The sequence below is a fragment of the Macrotis lagotis genome, chromosome 5 (assembly GCF_037893015.1).
Source record: "Macrotis lagotis isolate mMagLag1 chromosome 5, bilby.v1.9.chrom.fasta, whole genome shotgun sequence".
Lineage (NCBI taxonomy): Eukaryota > Metazoa > Chordata > Mammalia > Peramelemorphia > Peramelidae > Macrotis > Macrotis lagotis.
Genome location: NC_133662.1, coordinates 180,310,667 through 180,334,935, shown reverse-complemented (window position 1 = coordinate 180,334,935; position 24,269 = coordinate 180,310,667). Strand labels below are relative to the sequence as shown.

The 24,269-nt window shown below is 34.1% G+C and overlaps 1 protein-coding gene across 2 annotated transcripts in view; it reads right to left on the bottom strand.

The window, feature by feature from the left end:
• PACRG (parkin coregulated) overlaps positions 1-24,269 on the bottom strand; it is a 569,883-nt gene that overhangs the window by 423,723 nt on the left and 121,891 nt on the right. The window lies entirely within an intron of this gene.

The window sequence follows — 24,269 nt, the reverse complement described above, 5'->3', positions numbered from 1 at the left end:
GATATGCTTCAAAAAAGAACAAAAACAAAAATAAAAATCCCCAAACAACTGTATGGAATTGGAATAATTCACTTTAACTGAGGCTAAGGGGTAACGATTTTTATTCATTCATTATTTTGGCAAGGATGTAGAGCTTCTATAGATAAATAGTAAAATTCTAATAGCAGAATTTTAGGTAGATTCTAATTTTAGTATTGGTTCCTCCCCTCCCCAACCCTCTTACCAAAAATATCTAGTCATTAAAAGGGTTTTTCAAAATGAAAACAACTATTAAGAAAATTAAAAATATTAATTATACAATGTAACAATGTACTGAAAATTTTAACTATATCATAATTTCAGGTAAAATTCTTACTTTCAAAAGAGCATCCTATCCATTTAATCTTTAAGCAAACCTGTAAGTTTCATGTGGAAAAAATCAAATCTGACTTAAAGAAATTTAAATTTAATTCTGCATACAAATTGATTGAAAAGACATTATTTGGGGGCAGCTAGGTGGCGCAGTGGGTAGAGCACCGGCCCTGGACTCAGAGTTCAATTCTGGCCTCAGACGCTTAATTATTACCTAGCTGTGTGGCCTTGGGTAAGCCACTTAACCCCATTGCCTTGCAAAAAAACCCCAAAATCTTAAAAAAAAGACATTATTTGAACTTTAGTGTTGTCTATTACATAAATGAAATGGTATAAAAATATCAATCTGTAAAAATCTGCAGACTTCTTGTGAAAATATTGACTGCATTGTGACAAACAAAAACACAATAAAAATCTCTTTCAAGAATTCCTTTAGCTATATTATTCCTTTTAGCAAAGACAAAGTATAATTCTCTAGCCCTCCATTTATCTCTTCACTAAATATAAAAATAATTCTTCCTTTTCTGATGACACACTGAATAGTAAATTAAGCTTTACAAAAATAAATCTCATAAAATAAGGATTAACAAACATGAAACTAATAATGAACGAGTAGTCCCTTTCCTTGTGTCTTGTTCTGATTTATTATTCCCAAATTAAATGTTTGGCATACAAGCTTAAAAAAGATTGCCACGTAGTTGGAAAATTAACTCTTGTTATTGAAGGACCATTTCTCTCCCCTATATTTTCCAAAGATACCTCCTTAAAAGTACTATTTACATGGAGTCCTTCAAACAACACTGACCAATGATGGTGTAAGATTTGATCATGTTGCTATCTGTAAGTTGGTATATAAAAGAAAGGAGCCATTAGGGGTCCTAGCTTAAAGTAATTTAGTTTTTTTATTTGCTAGTGAATGAAGTTCAGTATCTAAAGAGGTCAATTTAGATTGCATAAAGGAGGATACCAAAGTGGAAATTGTTTTCAGGTATTAGGGAAGAGCTGAGGGAGTCTGTGTCTTCTTTCAATAATGACAGCATTATATTAATTTGCACAGTGTTAAGTGACCCAAAAACAATTCCTTACTTAGAGGAAAGAAGATAGACTGGGTAGAGTGAACAAGCAGTCTTGTGCAGGGTCAGGGAATCGGAAAGGAGGGATACCAGTCTGGCTCAGTTTTTAGCAGATTGGGTTCTAGGTCTTTAGATTGCCACTGAAAGGAGCCTCTAGTAGCTAAATCCTTGGCCATGCTCCTACTCAAACTCTTCAGAGTAACAAAGCCCTAGTTCTCTACTTTCTCAATGATTATTCTAACTCTGGCAATAAAGTGGCTAATACTACTCATACATATCCAATTTTATGATTTCAGGGGTAACAAAGGTTCTCTGTCAAAAATCAATTTTCTACCTGTTCTTTAATTCCTGACATATCATTAACAAAAGCGCAGAGCCTTTCATATGTGCTGAGCTACTTCAAATGCATATTTGGGTCATAGATGGGTTGAAACTCACTTCAATAACTGACTAATATCTACCCCTTCCCTATTTTGATGGAAAACCAGAGAATTTTCTGGGACAAGATATCTGAGAGAAGTTGTGGGACATTATGATGGAGAGGAAAGAAGGATGCAGAATGGCAAGGCTGAGCACATATTAGTCAAATTTTTCTTATGTAATTTTGCCTAAGTCTGATTCTATTTATCTACAATTATGCAAGGATACAAAATGAAACCACTTTTTGTGTCAGATGCTTTTTTGGAAAATAGCATTCTATACAAGTAACGTGGAGAGAGAAAGCAGATGCTGGAAGAAGGATGCAGAGAGGAAATGGCAACTGTAGGGAGGTGTACATAGCATCTCTACATTGTTCAATCAGTCAATTAGATCCTAGAGAATTTTCTTCCCTAGATAGTCTATACGGAATTTCGGTTCTCAATAAGAAATTATGTAAATCATTGTCAGATGATTAAAAAAAGTCAGAAATATGCTTATGATGAACAATCATGTTCCACTGGCTGAACTGATAGCAATTAACTTAGGAGAATAATTACATATTTAAATTTTTAGAGACTTAACATTGCCCTTGAGCAATTCTATGAACTGCTTCAATTTCACCATCAATTAATGGTGATAGGTCAAAGAAATGTAGGCAAATGTTTCAAATTTATTCCATGTTTTCTATTGTCAAAAAAATTTCTAAACTGTTACTAGACATTCTAATCTTAGAAAATACATGTCACTAGACAATAATAATAATAATGATTAATAGTAATAATGAATTTTATAGTAACCTATGTCCTATGCTAAGGACTTTATAAATATCTCATTTGATCCTCATAACAACACTGGGAGGTAACTATTAGTTATCTTTATCTTCATTTTACATTTGAAGAAACAAGTAAATAGCGGTTAAGGGACTTGTCCAGGGTTATATAGCTACTAAGTATCTGAGGCTGGATTTAACCTGAAGTCTTCCTGATATTTAGACCCAAGCATCAATCTATTTCCTTGGTGATTAGAGATGTTAAATGCCTCTTGATCATTATACTTCAAAAATATAATTTTACATTTATATCAAAGTCATGAGAGACTAGGCTATTTGCTTCCTGATCTCAGGATATTCCAGATATTTTAAAATAAATTCTAAAATTCAGTCAGCTTCCTGAAACTTTACTCACTCTCATAAAAGTAGGACATAGGAAAAATTTTCTGCTCTACTTTGATGAAAGCATATAGCAGATAAAACAAAACAAAAAATAAACCTCACATGATCATATTGTATTAATGGCATATGAAGGAGGTGCTAGACCTGATATTTTCTGCTTTGGCTAGACACGGTCAGACAGAACATCTGTTTTGTAATGTTCAGTTTGGATTGGCATGTTAGTAGAGATGGGGACAAATATATGGGAGCTTATATAGAAGAGGGCTAAAGAAGGACTGAAAGTGTGCTAAGTTCAGATGAGATACAGCTTGGAGGAGTATACTGAGGAACGGCGGGCAATCATGCCCCATTATTTTAAAGGTTATCATGAAGCACAGGAATTACACTTGGTCAGTTTAGATACAGAGGGCAATATAAAGACTGATAGAAATTACAGGGAGGAAGATTTCTTTGCAGTGTATGAAGAAGGGAAAAGCCCACCTTTCTTATTTATTTAAATTATTTAATGATAGAATGAACTGTTGAGTCAAGGAAGTTTCACAGAAGAGTAAGTGTGAGCTGAAATATGGTTAGGTGGGATTCAATTAAAGTGGTTTTATTGGACTAAGTTACATGCAAACTGAATACATTTTAAAGGGGAGAGAATTCTTTTGAAAGAATTCTAATTATGAGCCCTGTGTAATATAAGGACTGAGGGTGAGGCAAGTGACATTTGTCGTGTGTGTGTGTGTGTGTGTGTGTGTGCTATTTATGTTTAATAACTGATTCACAACAAAAAGAAAGCACAGAAAATACACAAGTTTAATCTGCATCATTAGCATTTCTTCCATCACTTCTTAAGTTTAGACAATGAACAAAACAATAAATCAATTTTTGATGTTTCTTGTTTTCTGAGGTATAAATGCTCACATTGAGAATTTAACAATGAGCTTTCAAGAGCTGGTTCAAACTGGTTCTATCACTCTCCTGGCACTGCATGTAACACACTTCTGATTTTTGACATCGATAATCAAAAATTTCAGGACTCTGCAACATCATTTTGTTATTATTGGTCCAAATCTCCATAATCTAAAGGTTTTAGTCCTCTTTGAAAAGCTTAAATATAAACAGTAATCCACATATTCAAGAGAAATAAATATTTCCTTGTGAAATTAGAGATCTTAATTTATGATGGCAAAGCAATATGTGATAAGTTTCCTATGTGATTTCAGTTGCATCCTAAAAAAGAGGTTAATATAAGTTTTTTTAATTAGTATGTTCAGCAGAGATAAATCACTGTTCTGAATATATCTGTGTGTGTTCATAAAAATTTCTAATTTCAGTTAGAGTCAAGGGATTTTCTACAACTGCCCAATAGATTGCATTTCACACTGAATTCAGGCTAGAGTATTTGCAAAGTACCAGTCTGATGAGACAGAAATAAACATTGTAATAGTCCAAAGCAAGTATTTAGTTTTTCTGTGAGTTTTGGGGGTTTTCTAGGGGGAACATCATGTGTTCAACAAGTACATTTAACACTTAGTAGTTGTTAATAGATTCATTTGAAATGGCAAATGTAATTGATTAGGAAAGGCCTCAAATTCCAAAGAGTTGTGGCTTATTGTCAACCACAGTTCCTAAAATATTTGTGATGCTGTCCCATGGACTGAGAATAAAATAACTTCATAAAATATTTCCAGTTTGAACATGGAATATATCAAGTTAAGGATGTAAACAACAGGAAGTTCTGTTAAAAAAAAAAACAGGAACTAGAGTCAATTAAATCAACATTTATTAAGTTCTTTTTATTTATTTAAAATTTATTTATTTTATCCATACACACATGTATATTTTTAAGTTTATGGGAAAAGTGTATTTAAATGACTATAAAATAATAGAGAAATTAAATTATACATTAAAATGGTAGAAAGTAAAAATATAAATGACAGATATTTAAAGCTGTCTTAGAAATAAGTAGATCTTTGAGTAGGGCTGAAATTTTTAAAGGAGTTTCTCTTCCTTCACAAGTCTAATTTCAAACAAATAAACAATCAATGGAGGGAGATGAGCATCAAAAGATTTGAGAAAAATTGAGAGGCAGTGTGGTGAATTGAAGAATGCATTGCTCTGTACTCAGGGAACCTGGGTTTACATTCTAGTTCTGTCATTTACAGCTTGACCTTTGATAAGTCACTTAATTTGTTTGGTCTTCAATATTTCTAACTGGAAAATTAAGGGGTTGGAATGAAAGAGTTTCAAGACCCTCAATCTGTTTCTAAATCTACAATCCTGGAAAATAATAGAGAGAGCAGAAAAGAGACAGCAAATAGGCATTGAACAAACCACTATTTGAAAGGGAGAATTACTCAAGAAACCTAGCAGCCCATGTAAATTGCTCCTTGGAAAATCAAAGCTTTTACTCCAAAATTAAATGAGATAACTTAGCTCTAGGCAAGAAACTATCTATCCCGATGCTAATTCCTTCACCTTCCTCTAAATGTTATTTTCCCATTTCTTTTCCCATGGAGAAAAATAGAGTAATCCACTTTTTAAGGACTTGAAGTGGTCTTTGGCTCAGCTCCACCCATATATCTTCTCCTTTTAGGCATTACTTCCAGTTATTCTAAGAAGACGGAGAAATTGATATTTTCTAACATTTGCTTCCAATTATTTTCAGAAGATCATAGGACCATAGATTTAGGGCTAAAAGGGATTTGGAATCAACTAAGGACTTGACTTATAACTGGTTTTTTTTCCTAATAAGAACTAGGTCAAGCAAGAGGGAATAGAAGAAGCATAAGACAAATAAGTAGTCAATATCTAGAAATAAAGACATGACAGGAGAGCCTAATCAATTCCTTTTTGTAAGTAATAAACATCCAGGTCGTCTAAAATAAAAAAAAAATTTCTGTGAACTTTTTGGAAGAAGCAGATAATAAAAGCTGAAGTTTATAAAGGACTTTATACCTAGAGACAGCAGAGTATTTTACTTGCATTAGGTGGTGGAGTGGACAGAGCACTGAAGCTCTTCAAGTGAGGAGGACTTCAAATCCAGTCTCTGACATTTATTAGCTTTATGATCCTTTATTTGTCTCAGTTTTCTTACCTGTAAAATGGGAATAATAATACCTACCTCCTAGGATTGTCATGACAATTAAATGAGATAATAATTGTACTGTATTTATGTTTTTTATTAGTATTAGTATTATTATATTTGAGCCCCATATAAAGGGCATCCAATAAATACTGTGTTTCTCATTTCACAAATTAGGGAGACTAAAAGGCAGAGAAGTTGAATGATTGCCTCATGTCTTATCAAAACATTTTAGTATCTGTGGCATAGTGTGAACCAAGGCTTGCTTGGTTTCCAATTTTATACTCCTTCCACTGCCTAAAGCACTTAGGTTGAGATACACAGGAAATTTTCCAGAATAAAGATTCAAACCAAACACAAGGAAATAAATGAAGAATAGAGCCTGAACAAGGATACCATGAGTCTTATTGTCTAATCAGGAAGATCATCCTCACAATGGTGCTTCCAGGTTCTATAAATCAACTGACATATCAGTATATCTAGAAGCTAGGTGACGCAATAGTGTGTTAGTCTTCAAAGTTAAAGACCTGAGTTCAAATTCTGTCTTCTGGGTAATTCTAGATATGAAATTGAGTTTCTCTTTTCCTCAGTTTCCTCATTTATAAAATGAGGGAGTGGGAGCACCTTAAGGTGCCTTTTCTATACCCATGATTTTGTTGATTATGAAATAGGAATTATTGGTCTGTTCTCCATTTTAACCATTCTTTTAAAAATTCATTTCATTTTTTTGATGAACAAAAATCGATTTTCTCTCCCTTTCACAAATATTACAATAAATATACAATCAAGCAAAACATATATGCGTGTGTGTATGTGTGTGTATATTTGTGTGTGTCTCAATCTGAGACCTTGAGTTCTTCACTTCTTTAACATACCAGAGTTTATTCATTCATTCCCCAATTGATGATCATCTCTTCAATTTCCAATATTTTGTCACATTAAAAGGGGACAAATAATTTTTATTATCTCTTTGTGATACAGAACTAGTAGCAGTAATGCTGAATGAAATGTTATGCACAGTTTTATTTGCCCAGAATAGTTGGTTCACTTCACAAATCTGCCAACACTGGCGGGGTAATTTTCCCACATATTCTCTAACATTTTCCTTCTTTGTCATATTAGTTAACTTGATAGGTGTGGGACCATACCTTAGAGTTGTTTGATATGTATTTCTCTAATTAAAAGTGATTTATAACACTTCATCATATACCTAGAGACAGCTTTAATTTCTTCATCTGAAAACTGTCTATTCATATTCTATGACCATTTATCATTTGGGGAATGATTCATATTCTTATAAATTTGACTCAGTTCTCTATATATTTGAGAAATGAGGTCTTTATCAGAGACACTTGTGGAAAGGTTGCTTTCCAGTTTTCTGCTTCCCTTCTAATTGCATTGGTTTTGTTTGTGCAAAAGCTTTTTAGATGAATATAATTAAAATTATTCATTTTACATTTTGTAATGCTCCCTCTAACTCTTTTGATCGTGAACCTGTAACTCCCTTAACTTTTTAAGAACTTGGCAGCTATACATCTCAGTGCACATGTGTTTAGTATTGATATTACTTCAATGTCTGTGATACCTTTAGAAAGATATAGCTTCCTTTATGTCTTAATTAGGTCTATTTTTGCTTTTGCCTGAGATCAGGATTGCTACCCCTGCTTTTTCTACACAGCTAATGTGTAATAGATTCTGCACCAGTCTTTTATCTTTACTCTGTGTGTATCTAGGCTACAATTATGTTTCTTGTAAACAACATACTGTAGGATTCTGGTTTTTGATCCTGTTTTTTTTTTTAATGGAAGAATTCATCCCATTCACATTCACAGTCATGATTACTGTGTAATTCCTTACAACCTATTTTTCCTCCAATCTGTCATTCTCTCCTACTTGCCCTCCCTTCTGTCAGTTTTTCCTTTTATTTATTATCCTCCCCTCCTAGTTTGCTGTTGGTTAGGTAAATTTCTATATTCAATTGATGTGTATTTAGTCCTACTTTGAGTCAATAGTCCACCTTCTCATCTTTCCATCCATGTGAAATAAGTTATCCCATTGTACCTCTCCCTTTCTTCTGTACCTATTTTTTCCATCATTTTTAATGTCATTCTCTTAAATTCACCTTTTATTTTATCCTCTGTCTGTGTATATTCATTGTAGTTGAACTATTAGTGATACAATTTTTAAGAATTACCAAAATCTTCTTCCCATGGAGGGATGTAAAAAGGTCAACTCCATTGAATTCTTTATGGGTTCTTTTTACTTTTTTAGTCTTCTCTTGGGTCTTGACACTAGAGATCATATTTTTTGTTTAATTTTTGTCTACTTATGAAAGCTTGAAATCCTTCTATTTTACTGAATGACCCTTTATCTTTGAAGTATTATGCTTAATTTTGCAGAGTGATTCTCACTCTATAGCTCCTTTGGATTTCAGAATATCATGCTCCCTGACTTTCCATCTTTTAATGTTGCACCTGCTAAGTCCTGTGTAATCTTGGTTGTGGCTCCTTGAAATTTGAATTGTTTCCTTTTGGCGCTCTGAAGTATTTTTTCCTTGACCTGATAATTCTGAAATTTGACTATAATGCTTCTTAAAACTGCCTTTACTGAAGTGATTGGTGGATTCTTCAATGCCTATTTTGACCCCTGGTTCCAGGATATCAGTTCAATTTTCCTTGATAATTTCTTGAAAGATGCTTTCCAGGTGATTATGGCTTTCAGGTAGTCAATGATTCTTATCTTGTTTCTTTGGATCTATTTTCTAGGTCAGTTGTTTTTTTCTCATGTATTATTTCACATTGTCTTCTATTTTTTCGTTCTTTTGAATTTATTTGATTGATTCTTGATGGTTCATAGAGTCATTAGCTTCCAGCTGCTCAATTCTAATTTCTAAGGAATTTTTCCCCATCAGTGGATTTTTGATTCTTTTTCATTTGGCCAATTCTATCTTTTAAGCAGTAGTTTTCTTTTTCAAGCTGTTGATTTTTTTTTCATATTTCTCTTGCAGCATTCTCATTTATTTTCCTATTTTCTTCAACTTCCCCTTTTTTAAAGCTATCCCATGAGTTCTCTTTGAGTTTGAAACCACTTCCTATTTTTTTGTGGCTTTGCCCACAGGTGTTTTAACATTGTTGACCCCCCTTCTGATTTTGTGTCTTGCTCTTATCATCACTATAGTAACTTACTATGGTCAAATTATTTTATTCTTTTTTTTTTTTGCTCATCTTTTTTTGACCTTTTCCTTTTCTCTTAAATTTGAGATCTGCTTTAAGGTGGAAGCTGCTGAGGGGCTGGTATGGAGTGTGGCTGGCATTGCTGAGGGCTGCAGGGGTCAGGTAGATTACCTGATGCTGAGCTGACATCCTAGGGGTAGTGTCTTGTGTGTTCTGAGGCTGGTGGGGAATTTCTGTGTTTCCCCAGAGTTATACTGAAACACATAATGCTCTCGCCTATCTATAGAATGCCCATTTGTCCAGGGCTAGGCTGGATCACTTGGCTGTTATCAGAGCTGGAGTCTGGTTCCCCGGCTATGCTGAGGCATATGAGGGTTGGCTTTTGCCTACTCCAGTGCACTGGGGCTCAGCATCTCCTGTTGGCTTGCTGAGATGGGACTTGTTGCTGGCCTGTTGGGATCTTTCCTGAATTAGATTGCTCTCCCCTTTTACATTTTTTACTAATCTTCCAAGTTTCTTGGAGTTAAAGAATATTTCAGGATTTGTTTTGGGGCACTATCTTATGGCTGTTTGTAGGTGAACATGAGAGAGTTAGGGCAATTTACTGTTTACTCCATTATCTTGGCTCCTGTAAGTCTCGAAATGATCTTTAAAAATGATGATTCAGAGGCATCAAAACTTTGGTGTATATTTGGAGCAAATATTATTAACATGGGGGCAGCTGATAGACCACCAGTCCTGGAGTCAGTATTTAAGTTCAAATTCAGGAGACATTTAAAAATTGCTTGCTGTGTGACTTTGGGCAAGTTATTTAAATCCAAAGGCTTAAATAAAAATTTTAAAAAATATTAACATGGCTAAATGATTTTATAGTCAAGTCAAAATTCTAAACCACTTAGTTTACAAAATAACAGGACATATTATCCATCTTATTTTATGGATGAGAATACAGGCTTAGTCAAATATTTTGGGCCATGGTCACATATCTAGTAAATTCAATTCAATTTGATTCAATAAACATTTTATTAAGCACTTACTCTGTGTGATGCTCTATGTCAGGCAATATGAATACAAAGATAAGGAAGGGTCTTATATTCTATTAAGAGGATGCAACATGTACATTAGACATTGGAAAATTTATAGTAGGACAAATTTATCTAAAGAGTTAAGAGAGAGAGACCAGGGGTATGATAGAGAAGAGTCAGGATGGAGGCTAAGGAGGACCTGAATTCAAATATTCAAATTCTGACTCAGATACTTACTAGTTTTGAGATGCTGTACAAGTTTTATCTTCCAATTTTAATTTTTTCATCTGCAGAATGGGGATAAATAATGGCACTTTCCTCAAAGGATTTTCATGAGGATCAAATGAAATTCTGTCTTTTAACATGATTGGCAGATTCTGAAGTGCAATATAAATGCTACTACTACTGCCACTTCTACTGTTAATGTTGCTATTATAGTTAGAGACTTGGAAGAATTGTAGATATGGAAATGCTTCAGGTGGAAATTGAACTGTCTTTTGAGAGATGCTAGGGACTCTGAACTAGAATTGAGGAGAATCCACATTCTAGAAGATGGAAATATACATATGGAAAACAACGGGCAGATCGATTTAAGTACTTTTTCTTCAATAAGTCACATGGATTCCCCTTTGTTTCCCCATCTCTGGAAGAGATAATGAAAGAAGGAAAGCAATATGAAATAAGACCAAAAAGGTAAGTGAGAACCATACTTCAGAAGGCTTTAGATGCCATATTGGAGAATCTGTACTTCAGAACCACAAAGTAATGGGAGGGAAATTTTTGAGTCAAGAAATAACATGTTCTGATCTGTGTTTTAGTAAGGTCACTGGCAGTGGTGTGGAGGGAAGATGAACTGGAGAAAGGAGAGATGAGAAACAGGGAGATCAATTACTATCGAAATAGTAAATTATTGCAGAACCAAAACTCAAACTCAGATTTTTCTGTGTCTGACTTCATTTTACCATACCACAGTAATCTATGTAGTAACACTTTATGAATCAGAATACTTAACTAGGAAACACTACCCATTCTCCCTTCATCTCAAACAACAAAGATGACAATACCAGCTTCTTTACTTAAACAGGGACATGACTTTGGAGAGCTAAATGAAAGAATAAATTAAATCAATTAATTAATGAGCATTTTAAAAGCATGTATGATTTATCAGATACTGATGGGTGCTGGGATAAAAAAAGATAAAAATAAATAAATATAAACATAAAGATATCTTTATTTATTTATTTATTTATATAGTGAATACAAAGTCATTTCATGAGGGAAGGAACTAACATTTAACCCATTTAGGAGATGATATTTAAAACCCTCTATATTCTAAGAGTTAAAAGGGAGCAAGAAGTGAATTCCAGGCATAGGAAATTACTTGGGAAAAGGCACAGATAACAGAGAGGCAGTAGAAGAATGTGTGAGGAATAGCAAGAAGGGTGGTTTAACTAGGGACTGATATCTGATAAGGATAGAAAAGTAAGTTTAAATCAAATTGTAAGCAGAGAAAATTCTTTTTGTTTCTGGGGCCAATAGAGAGCTATTGGATTGACTAAGGGAAGTGACATGATACCAACTTATGACTTAGGAATAGCACCATGAGAAGAATATTTCAGGAATCACTTCACATGCTCTCATTGTGAAGGATAGACTGAGGAGGGGAAGCTACTTGAGAGGGAGCAACAAAGAAGAGACTATTATAGTAATCCAAGTGACTAGAGCAGAAAATGATGCTTGTGATATTATGAAAGAAGAAATGATAAGCATTGATAACTAATGAGGTCTGTGGGCTGAGTCAAAAGATCACTTCAAAATTATGAACCTTGCTAACTGGATGGATAGAGGTACTCTCAACAGAAGTAGGAAAGCCCAAAAGGACATTAGTTTTTTGAGTGGGGAGTGAAATATGAGTTCTATTTTATAAGTATTTAATTTGAAACGACTACAAAAATATCTTTATTAATAAATAGCTGTGAATATGAACTCAGAAGAAAGAAGACAGATTCATATAGAGATGCAAATCTGCAAAGAACTAACTTCTTTCATTAAAGTTTTATTCTGATGTCTTTATGTGGTATGGTACTGACTGGGGGTTTCCATGCAAGTTATTCCAATAAGAGCTAGTTTTACCAGGCTAGAAAGGCTGAGTTCAGATTTAAATAGAGACTTTTTTTGGCTGAGGATCAGTCCAACTGAGTTTTGAGAAACTGATCACAAGTTGATGATACTTTTGGGGGCCACAATCACTCTCAAAGATCACAGAGAAGCTAGTGATATTAGTAAAGGAAATACCTACATCAAGGAAATCACATATATAAAATATGTAAGTCCAGGTTTATAACAAGGTTTTGTTTTGTTTTTTGCAAGGCAAATGGGGTTAAGTGGCTTGCCCAAGGTCACACAGCTAGGTAATTATTAAGTCTCTGAGGCTGGAATTGTACTCAGGTACTCCTGACTCCAGGGCCAGTGCTCTATTCACTGTGCAACCTAGCTGCCCCTATAACAAGGTTTATTCTAACATTTTTTCTTGTCAGAATTTCAAAACTTTTCAATTAAACTTAACAATTTTGGTTATAGTTTTGGAAGTCACAGAAAAATTGATAAAGCACATGTCAATTTGTTTTTTCTTATCTTGTTTAATAGTCCATGGAAGGGTTTCTAACCAGTCTTTATAGTTTCATCTATAAGAGCATATAATTGAATAAGGCAAGTAACTACAAAGCATTAGCTTTGTGTATGTCACCATCTATTTTATATCTATTTTGCATATTGTTTCTCTCAATTGTCTCTAAGTTGATTTTTGTTTTTGTTTACCCAGTCTGGTCATAGTAGGAACTCTATGAATGCCTGTTGATGGATTGATGGATTCTATTGATTTTGTTGTTTTAGCTTTCCATAGTGATATCCTTACAATCCTAAACTCTCCTTTGCATGATATAGTAGAGAATGGGTAATTTTGCTTAGTCAAGTCATGATCTATATAAAGTCAAAATATGCCATATTATGAAACATAGCATAGACTTGTACTCAAAAGAATCTGCGTTGGAATTCTGGCTCTGCTGCCCTTAAAACTTTCAATAATATCCTAATTATATCCCATTAAAATGTAAGCTCCTTCAGGATAGGAAATGTTTTCACTTTTTATCCTAGGGTTTGATATATGGCAGGTAAGTAGTTGATTGAATAAGTCAAAATATTGTTGCCTCTGTTAGAAGGACGGGATTTCTAAAGGATGCAATACTACAAATTTGTTTCAAATATTGATTGACTTAGCTTAAGCAAGATATGGACTATATTAATCCCCCTTACAGACAAATTTGTAATTTTATGTAAGGAAAATGAATTTGAACTTCTAAGATATATATCATGGGGGGGTATAGGGTGGGGTAGGGAACTGAAGTGAAGTCATGAATGGGTTCTCAAAAATTCCATAGTATGTCATAGATACTACAAGTAATTTAAAGTTTGGTAAATGTCTCACATGTGGAAATCATTTAATTCATATTATGCTTTAGGTAAGTACAAAGTAACAGTTTTAAATGTCCTCTGCTGCCAATTGCAAAGAATATAAATATTCTCTGTGCAAACAGAAGAAATACAGAGCTTTTGTGACAAGCAGTTCTTGCCTATTTGTTCTCTCTCTGATGCATGTTGACAGCTGATTTACAGAGAGTTGGTCTCACCTTATTTGCATCTGTATTGATGTGTTTAGGGAGCAAGATATTCAATTTTTATAAGGAAAGAAATGTCCTAAGCCCATATTCTCTCATGCAACTATTTAAATTCATCAGAGTCTTAACCATCTTCTACTTTCTTCAAAATATAAATTATTCAAGAACAGCATTAAAACAATGATCTGATGATTGTTCCCTTTTACCAAATCATAAATTACTTGTCTCAATCTCATACTTTGAAATTTTGGAAAAAAACACTCATGACTTTTTTCCTTTCTGATAATCTGAATTAATTTCTTAAATATTAAAAAATAATTCTCAAAAAAAGTGAGAAAAATAAAATCTATATTTAATTTAGCATATTTTTCCAACTGACTATTAGTTACAGGACAAGGAAAAAGACCATATACATACTTTTCACTATCAAGATAATGATAATTATTCTGGGAAAGGCAAACAAAAGGTAAATATTATTGTTTAGTTGCATGTAATCTATAAAGAAACTTTCTTATGTAATTATTTACTATTTTCTCTGAGTCCATCAAAAGCAGAATTCATTTTAATAAGATTATCAGAAAAATTTATATAAAATTGTGAGATCATTTTCCCAATGATACTCTAGAAACTTGATTTTTCTTTTTCTAGATGTCAGTAGCTAAGGAATTGTTTAAAAGTCTAACATTTTACAGATCAGTTTTAATAGTTTAGCACACATTCTTTTACTATTTAGATTTCACTAAGGGTGAGTGGGGACAGTGAAGTATAAATTTTGTAACTACTATCTATTAGCTCCAAGATCAACAATACATATTCAAATGAAACACCCCCAATTAAATTTCTAGTTGTGTTAAGTTAATTAAGTTAATTTCATCTAAGTATATCCAAGTTGATAAGACAAAATAATGAAACCTTGGTAGCTAAAACTACTGTGATAAGTTGGGAGGACTGAGTCTACTAAATATTTATAGGGAATGTGGGACTGCATAATTTGATGCTTACTATTATCTGACTAGCCTTTCATTGTGCATTCCTCACAGTGACCCTGTCAGTTTCATTAATCCACTTTCTCAGATGAGGGAACTAAGGTACAGAGAAATTAGCCCAGAATAGGGAAAAATGTCAGCCTTTGAGAGTGTCAGGCCTGCACCAATTCTATCTCTTAAACCCTTTTGCAGTGAAATACAAAATATTCCTTTCTATTGGTTTTATCGTTATGTAAAGAATCAAATAATTAGGATAAAGTGTAATTTGACACACTTGTTGGGTTAGGATGTAAAATATGCCTTTGGTTGCAAGAGTTTATTCTTTAATGACAATATCAATTTGTGGATTAAATCGGTAATTATTTAAATTTTTTCATTAGTTTCCTACAGTATCCTCCACATATAGCCAGAATGAGATAATGCCAGGAACAAATGCCAACAAGTTTATTTTTTTCTAGCATTCTGTCAACTTGCATTAAAAGCAGGTTCCAACACGATTGGCACAGAGGTAGTCTCAGAAGGCTAGAAACTGTTGCTTTCTTCTAACTAATGAAAGTTGTGGACAACAAGGAAGCATTCTCATTCCTTAGGTCTAGTCTATTAAAATCACCCTCAAAAAGAACAGAACAAGTTGATCATCTGGAGAATTCAAAGCCTAAAGTGATTAATTAGACCTTATTTTGTCTCGAGCAGATTTACTAAGGTTTTTCTTTTTCTTTTTTTTTTTTCAAATAGCCACATTGTTTGTAATTACCAAAATCACACACCTCCATTGGCTAGTCTTCCTTACTTCATGCATGAACAACAATCTGATTGAGCACTCTTGTTAGGGTTTCATTCTTCATTGTAATTAGCTATAATCATAGCCTTCCTGGGTGCATGAGAATGTGCAAAGGACGGATTCACAACCCCAACCCATTTGAATATGAATCTTCTCAGTAAGTAGCTATAAAATAGGGGGAAACAAAGCAGTTTCTCTAGGGAATTTTGTAAAGCAAGCTTCTTTCTATTTCTACATCACCACCACCACCACCCCCCTCCTAAAAAATGTTCCCCTTCCAGTATCTGGGTTCTGTTTGCTAAAACAAGGGTTGCTTAATGAAGACAATGGCGTATTATTCCCTTAACTGACACAGCAGGGCCCAAGTATTACAGGCCCGGTTCTTTCAGCCTCTGCCAAGGACACAAGAAACAAAAGAACAAGCGGTGGTGTGTGGAAAATAGAACTCTGTGCTTAGGCTACATTTTTTGAACACTGTCCTCTGAGGAAGATGGAGGCCTAGGCTATTCTAGATCTCAAAGGCGAGGGTTTTCTCTTCTTTTTCCTGTAAATGACTCAGACATTGTAGAAAAGCTCCAAGAAGCAGAGATTGAAAACAAAAGGCAAAGTGGAGGAGGGGTGACACGTCTGACACTGTCCCAAGCACATTCATAGTGAGCCACCTACTGGTAACAACACTTTTTCTTACTTTTTTTTTTTTAATGTCTAATCATCTTGAAATCTTTTGGGAGAACCTTGAAAATTATGTGCTGGAATGAATTAAAAAACTGAGAAGAGAAGAAATGGGGAAGTAGGGTAGGAATGGCTTTCAAAAGAATTCTTTCTTTCTTTCTATATGTATACGTATATATATATATATATATAAATTATTTATTTTAAAATAAAATTCTGGCATGAAATAAACATGAAATAATAAGAATTGCTTAAATTGTGTGCTCTGAGACAAATTTTAAAAAATCCATATTGCATCAAATAGAAAACATTTTTGAGTTATAGAAAAATTAATTAATAAACTACTTGATTTTAGTGAGAAAGAAATTAGAAATGTGGTCTTCTAAACCCAAAATTTCTTAGTCCCAAGAAATAAATGTTCCTTTAAAAACTTTAAAAACTATATGGTATTTTCCTAACAAAATATGTGTTTAGTTTGTTTTCTTACTGCCATGATGCTATTTTATGCTCTCAGATACAGACATGGAGCATGAACATAAATCATATAATTGAGGATAAAATTTCCTTTCCACTAAGAGCTCTAGTATATTGTGTACAGGTTTCTCATAAGAATATTAGAAATCTATCATTAAATTACTCATAACAAAGCCTGAAGGAGAGGGTGTGTTCACTTTATTATAATTAAAATTTATACACGAATCAGAGATTATCCAAATTGGAAGAACTCCAGAGGCCATTTTGAGCAACTCATAACTCCTTTATAATATTATCTAAGAAGGAATCAAAACTTATCTTTGTGGAAAAAAGGACTCTAATGAAGGGGAACTCACTACTTTCTAAGACAATTCCACTTTTGGATGTGGTTAATTTCTACAATAGCACACACCTATTGCCCCAGACCCGCCCTTTTTCCCTTCTAAAGTGATGTCATATTACCACTTAAGATAAATGCATTTATTCTTTTAAATTCTTCTTTTTTAATATACCAATTTGGACTGCAGACATTTACAGCTGAGGTAGGGGTTGCATAAAAGTGGGAAAGGAAAAAAAAAAGAAAGAAAGAAATAAGTTGACAGCTGTGTTGATCCAGTGTAAATTAAGCCTACATTCCTGCCTAAATTGAAGATCACGGAAGCAGTCATATGTGTCTCTCAATCCCCAATTCAACAATATTAGCAGCACAGATGGAAGTGGACCAAAAGACATAAAGTTACCTGACAGTTACAAATGGATCTATACAATATTCATCTACAAAAGGAGTCTCCCATAATGATCTAGACAGAAAAGGTTAAATCCTTAGTACTGCCCATAGTTATCTATGAGTCAAAAAAATGCAAAAAAAAAACCAAAAACCCAGACGCTTATAATCACCTGGAAATCACTGAAAAAAAAATGAGATCTAAAATTCCCATGGAAAAGACCTCCAGAAAAGGTTAAAGGTGGCAGTATAAGGGAGGCAAGTTCTAATATACACAGACTCTGAACCAAGGATGATGAACAAAAGATTGCCCGAGTGACAGACAATAAACAGCCACTTGGGAAACTAAAAATTCAAAGGAATGATGCAATGGTCCAGCTATTTGGACAAAGATAGAAATAGCAAGGACAGGAATGTTGATTCTGGTGTTCAACGGACCCTATACTCATACCATGGAGAATAGCAACAGAGTGTAATACAATATGTTTAAACAAGTAGAGAACATTAAATCCCTCATGTAACAGTTCAGTTGCAGTTGTATGGAAAAATCTCAGTAATTATGGTGAGATCTTTGCTCTAATTAACCACATATGTTGGGGAGCTTTTCTTCTCCATCCAGTTACCAATATTACTGAGTTATGACCAGAATACAAAAGGGGGGGCAATTTATGATGGTGAGGTTTCTAATATTAATCACTTGTATCACTTAGATGTTGATGTCCTCGATCTGAACCAAGTCTGTAAGTTATCTATCTATAGGTACTCTATAGGTTAAGATGATCTGCTTCAGCACATACTTGAGAGTTCACTAAGAGTCATTCAATGTACAAATTGGAAGGGACTTTTTGAGAATGTGGAAACCTCTCCTCTTTCAATATTTTCCATATAATGTCCAGTATCTTTGCCAAGAAAATTCCAAATGGGATTACAAAGAATCACATATAAATGAAAATGACTGAATAAGAATAAATAAGGTTATTCAATAATTTAATGGAGTATATTACATTTCTTGATATTGAATTTAAAATTACAAACCAAATTTGCATGGCTGCTTACAAAGTTTAGACTTCCATCTTTATAAATTGTGAAGTTTTTTAAAAGCAGTAAAATATAATATTCAATAAAATATATAGTAAATTATTCAAGTAGACTATAAGTAGGGTCATAGAACCTTAGATCGGAGATTTAGAGCTAAAAGGGACATAAGAGATAATAGAGAAGGGAAATACAAGGGAATAAACATTTCTTATATGCCTTTCATGTTCTAGAAACTGTGCTAAATGCTTTTACAAAAATTACATTATTTGATCCTTACACCAGCCTTGGGAGCTAGGTACTATTACAGTTTACAGTTGAGAAAACTGAAGCAGGTTAAGTGATTTGCAATAAATGTTTGAAATCAAATTTGAACTCAGTTCTTTCTGACTCTGATCTTAGAACACTATTCACTTCACCCTCTAGCTGAGATGGATGATAGTTTAGATATATAAATAAGTACAGAGAGGGAGAGGGAGAGGGAGAGGGAGAGGGAGAGGGAGAGGGAGAGGGAGAGGGAGAGGGAGAGGGAGAGGGAGAGGGAGAGGGAGAGGGAGAGAGAGAGAGAGAGGGAGAGGGAGAGGAGAGGGAGAGGGAGAGGGAGAGAGAGGGGAGAGGGAGTGGGAGTGGGAGAGGGAGAGGGAGAGGGAGAGGGGAGTGGGAGAGGGAGAGGGAGAGGGAGAGGGAGAGGGAGAGGGAGAGGGAGAGGGAGTGGGAGAGGGAGTGGGAGTGGGAGAAGGAGAGGGAGAGGGAGAGGGAGAGGGAGAGGGAGAGGGAGAGGGAGAGGGAGAGGGGAGAGGGAGAGGGAGAGGGAGAGGGAGAGGGAGAGAGAGGGAGAGGGAGTGGGAGTGGGAGAGGGAGAGGGAGAGGGAGAGGGAGTGGGAGAGGGGAGAGGGAGAGGGAGAGGGAGAGGGAGAGGGTGAGGGAGAGGGGTGAGGGAGAGGGAGTGGGGAGTGGGAGAGGGAGAAAGAGAGAGAGAGACAGACAGACAGACACACACACACACACACACACACAGAGAGAGAGAGAGAGAGAGAGAGAGAGAGTTATAAAAAATTATAACAATTGTTTCCCTCAAAGGATCTTATCTTTAAATGGGGAAATACACAATATAATGGCATACTATAAACCTGGGAGAGGAATATACCTGTATAGTAACATGGTCTCAGTATTTTTGGGAAGTGACATAAAGTCTTGGATACTGATGAGGTAAAGTGAAAACTTCCCTATCAGAGTTCAGGGTGGACTCTGCTCCTGGATCAAAGTCCAAGTTTCCAGTGGAAGGGAGACTGGAATGAAGCTTGAATGGAGGCCCCATGAACTGCACATGGATAGAGAATGAGTTAAAGATTATCCAATCCATTCTCCTTATATAACAATGAGGGAAATAAGACCCCACGAGTGACAGAGTTAAGAGTTCTTACTATATACTTGACTAAAATTCACTGCACTATAACTGCCTTTTGGAGGGTTGATTTATTTAAAAGAACAGTTCATAAAAATTCTAATTATCAGAATAGAAATAAATAGAAATAAAAATCAAAAGTAACATATAGGTATGGTGAGGTGGTGCAGTGTATAGCCCTGGAGTCAGGAGAACCTGAGTACAAATCTGCCTCAGACATTTAATAATTTTCCAGTTGTGTGACCTTGGGAAAGTCACTTACCTTGCAAAACAAACAAACCAAACATATAGGGAACCCACATGGCATCATAGACAGAAAGCTGACCATGGAGTCAAAAAGAGATGAGTTCAAGTTCAGTGTGGCCCAGAACACGTTATATAGCCTCTCAGTATCCCAGATAACTCTTATAGACCACAAGTTTTAGAGCAAGTTCTCTCTGTATTGGGGGAGGGAGTTCCTTCAGTTATACAATGTCATGGCCCAGTCTAAATTTCCATTCCTATCAATAATAATGTGTAACCTTTGTTATTTCTGTGTGAGAAAGCTAAGCACCTAATCAGAAGTCTTTCATTTTAATAAAGATAACTCATACTTTTAAATGTTCTTCTAGTTCCATTCATTAGCAAGAAAATAACTATAGTTTACCTCGATGTCATTAAGGCAACTAAATTATCATAAAAATCCTCAAAAATAATTCATTAATAAAGGAATCACATACCAGAGTTTTGAGTGCTTAACAATTAAAAGGGGTTCTGCCAATAGCACCAACTTTTTTGTTTGTTGTTATTTAGTCATTTCTCAGTCTTATCCAATTCTTCATAACCCCTTTAGGGTTTTCTTAGCAAAGATACCAATTAAAAGACCCTATAAAACTTCTTTTTGAGGGATGGATGTGTAATAGGTAGGAAGAGAAGTGAAGAAATAATTTGAAACTTTAAAATGCTAATTCCTAAAAAGAAACTAATATGTTTAGTATGGAAAAATGAAGCTTCTGACAAAACTACTAAAACTGTCTCAAGGTAATGGACTGCTAATAACAATTAGTTGGAATGGTACTGACAACTTAAAGGACACTGATAAAGACAAAGAATGTGATAGCAAGTGATAAAACAACCTGGAAAAATTTGCATCAAGCTTGTTTTTCTAGTTAATTTTTCCAGACCAAAAAGGTCATTCAACTGCAATTCTTCATGTCAATTATAAGAAGACAAAGGATGAGGAAGCAAGTTGGTTTCAAAACATTTGTGAAAATAGATCAATCAACAAGTGTTTATTAAGCAGTTTTTATTTGGTAAGTCCTAGGAATACAAAAGAATAAAAAAAAACAGTTCCTGTCCTCCAGAACTTTACATTCCAGGATGAGAGACATGAATATTTATGTAATGTATGTATATATATATACATATACATATATATGTTTACACACAGGAAACATACAGGGTAGAGGGAAGTTAACCTCAGAAAAAGAAAAAAAAATAACCTGTGTGTATACTAAAGAATAAGTGTGGGAGGAGGGCAGGAAAATCCTTGTACTATGGGTGAAGTATAATATGTTTTGAACAGTCAGTGAATCAAAAAAGCAGAAGTGAAAGTGAAGAGCATTACAGAATGGGGAATAGTCAGTATTCGATATAACTGCTAGGGCTAATACGCATTGTATTATGCTCCATACACTTGAACACTTGAAAATCTGGCATCTCTCAATTATTATAGGAAATATTTTATTGTTGGAGTTTATCAACTCTTCTACGGTTTACAAGGATTTTTTTAATCACTCATTTCTACCTTCTAACCTTCCTTTCTGTCAATGGTAACATGATCCTCTCATTTACTAGGTTCAAGGCCCTGGAAGCATCTGTGACATCTGTTACTTCTCTTTTATATTCAGTTAAATGTCAAGTCATATTGATTCTTCCTCAAAAATGTCTAATTTGTCCCTCACTTTCTGATATGGCCCTCATCAACTCGTGTCCAAATTATTACAACAATCTCATAACTCACTGTATAATAAGCTTTTATAAATCTACACCTCAATATATAAGCTTCCTGTGAATAAGAAAGTATTGCTTAACATTCTGCTCTTGTGTCCACAGGGCCTGACATAATAGGAGCTTCATTCTTATCAATTGACTGGTGTCATTCCTCTGCTCATTAACCCTCTGAAATCCCACCACTTACAGGATAAAGCAAAAATTCCCCCGGGTAGTCAATGTTCTCCACAAGCTGGCCCTCAATTAGACCAAACGGGCCTGTCCAGAAGGAAGACCTACATTCAAATCCTAGTTCTTCTCCTTAATTCTTCAATAAATTAAAGTAAAACATTTAACTTTCAAGGAATCAAGTTCTATAAAGGCATTGATTGATCTAGATAAACCTAGAAAGTCAGTTCCTATTCTCCCACTAGGATCCTACATTAAATCTTATATTCCATGACTGTTCCACACAACTCATCTACTTCATTCAGATTAGTCTACTCACTGATATCTAAGAACATTGACAAATTCCCAATTTCATGTTTTCTTGTCTGTAATATTATTCTTCTTAATATCCCAGAACATCAAATTGGAGATTATCTTGCCCTAAGAAGAAATTCCTCTACAATATAGCTGAAAAAGAGTAATGTAAGCTTTGTCTAAGATAGTTTGCTTGTTTGTTTTTAAACAATTTTTAAGGCATACATAACTCTATCTCTAAAGGGAAATAGGATACCTTCTCAGGGAAACAGGAAACAATGGCAAAAACTATAGGAAATTTTTATTGAAATCCTTATATAAAAATTATGGACTTTTTCAATGAAAATAAAGACAAAGTTAACAAAAGTGAGACTAACATACTTAATTCACTACAGTTTAAAGTGACTTAAGCACAGCAATTATCTAACAAAGCACATATGCAAATGAGATCAAATTTGAGTCAGTCCATTTAATTTTGATGTAGACATAGTATACAACTACTAGCATTAGACTTATTGCAAGTTTTATCATTGTATTATTTAATGAATTTGAATAATAAACTTAAAATCACTTAATTTTTGTGTTAAAGTTGAAGTTGTGAATGTCATTCTCGCTGCTAAGTGCAATGAAATAAAGCTACAACTTAAAAAAGTTGAAATAACTCAAGAATGGTTATGGTAATTAACAATTTTAATAATTAAAGCTAAATTTGCCTAAATTATTTATCTCTATTTTAAGAAAAGTAGTGTTTTGATGGTATATGATCTTATTTGAAAAATATATATATGATTTAAAGAAAAAGTCCACATAAATGGCTAAGATTAGAAAAGGAAAAATACTAGAGACAGTTTAAAAGCAGAAATTGAGAAATTAAGTAGAAAGCTTAATCCAAAAAATGGGATCTGCTAATGACTTCCCTCTGAAAAAAACTTTAAATAGTTTGAATTTACATAATTTATATATATATATATATATATACTATATATATGTAGCTTAAATTTACATAATTAATTACATGTTTTCTGTCCATATCTTGAAAGCAGGGAATAGTTTGTCCATTCCTTTATTTTTCATTACTGAACACAATGCTCGGCACATCTTAATGAATACTTGTTGTACTGACTTAAGTACATTTAGCACAGTGATTTATGAATACTATTTTCAAAGAAGAGAAAAGGTCATTGCATTTGTTTTGTACAAATGCTTTTGTTGTAGAGAAACGTATTTTGTTGAAATGATATCATTTAATGTGCCCAATATGTTGGTAAGACAAAAATTTTTGCACTAAATAAACAAAATCAAACTATTTCAAAAATCATGTCCATTACATTAAAGCCACTGTCTATTTCATATATATGGAGTTTACCAAAATTCTTAGAGTAGTTTTCATCTTTAATAGCTTATAACTACACTAAGACTTTTGGCATAACAAATAGTTGCTTACCTAACAGCTAAATCTAAAATGCCTCATTTGATTGGAGAAATGTTGGTGTCATCTTCAGCAATTTATATGAAATATCAATATTTTGAAATAATGCTTGGTTATTTTAAACAAAACAACTTCAAATGTTCCACTTGCAACTATCTTCTGCCTCTTTCTTCCCAAGGAGTCAGCAGTATAAATTCTGATGATTTTTGTTTGTTCCTCCATTGATCCTTACCCAAACACTCTTCACCTTGCTTTCCCACTTTGGTTCTGGTATTTCCTTAGCTAAATATACAATTCAATTCCATTTACTACTTTTAACCATTTCATTGAATAATATATACATCTATAG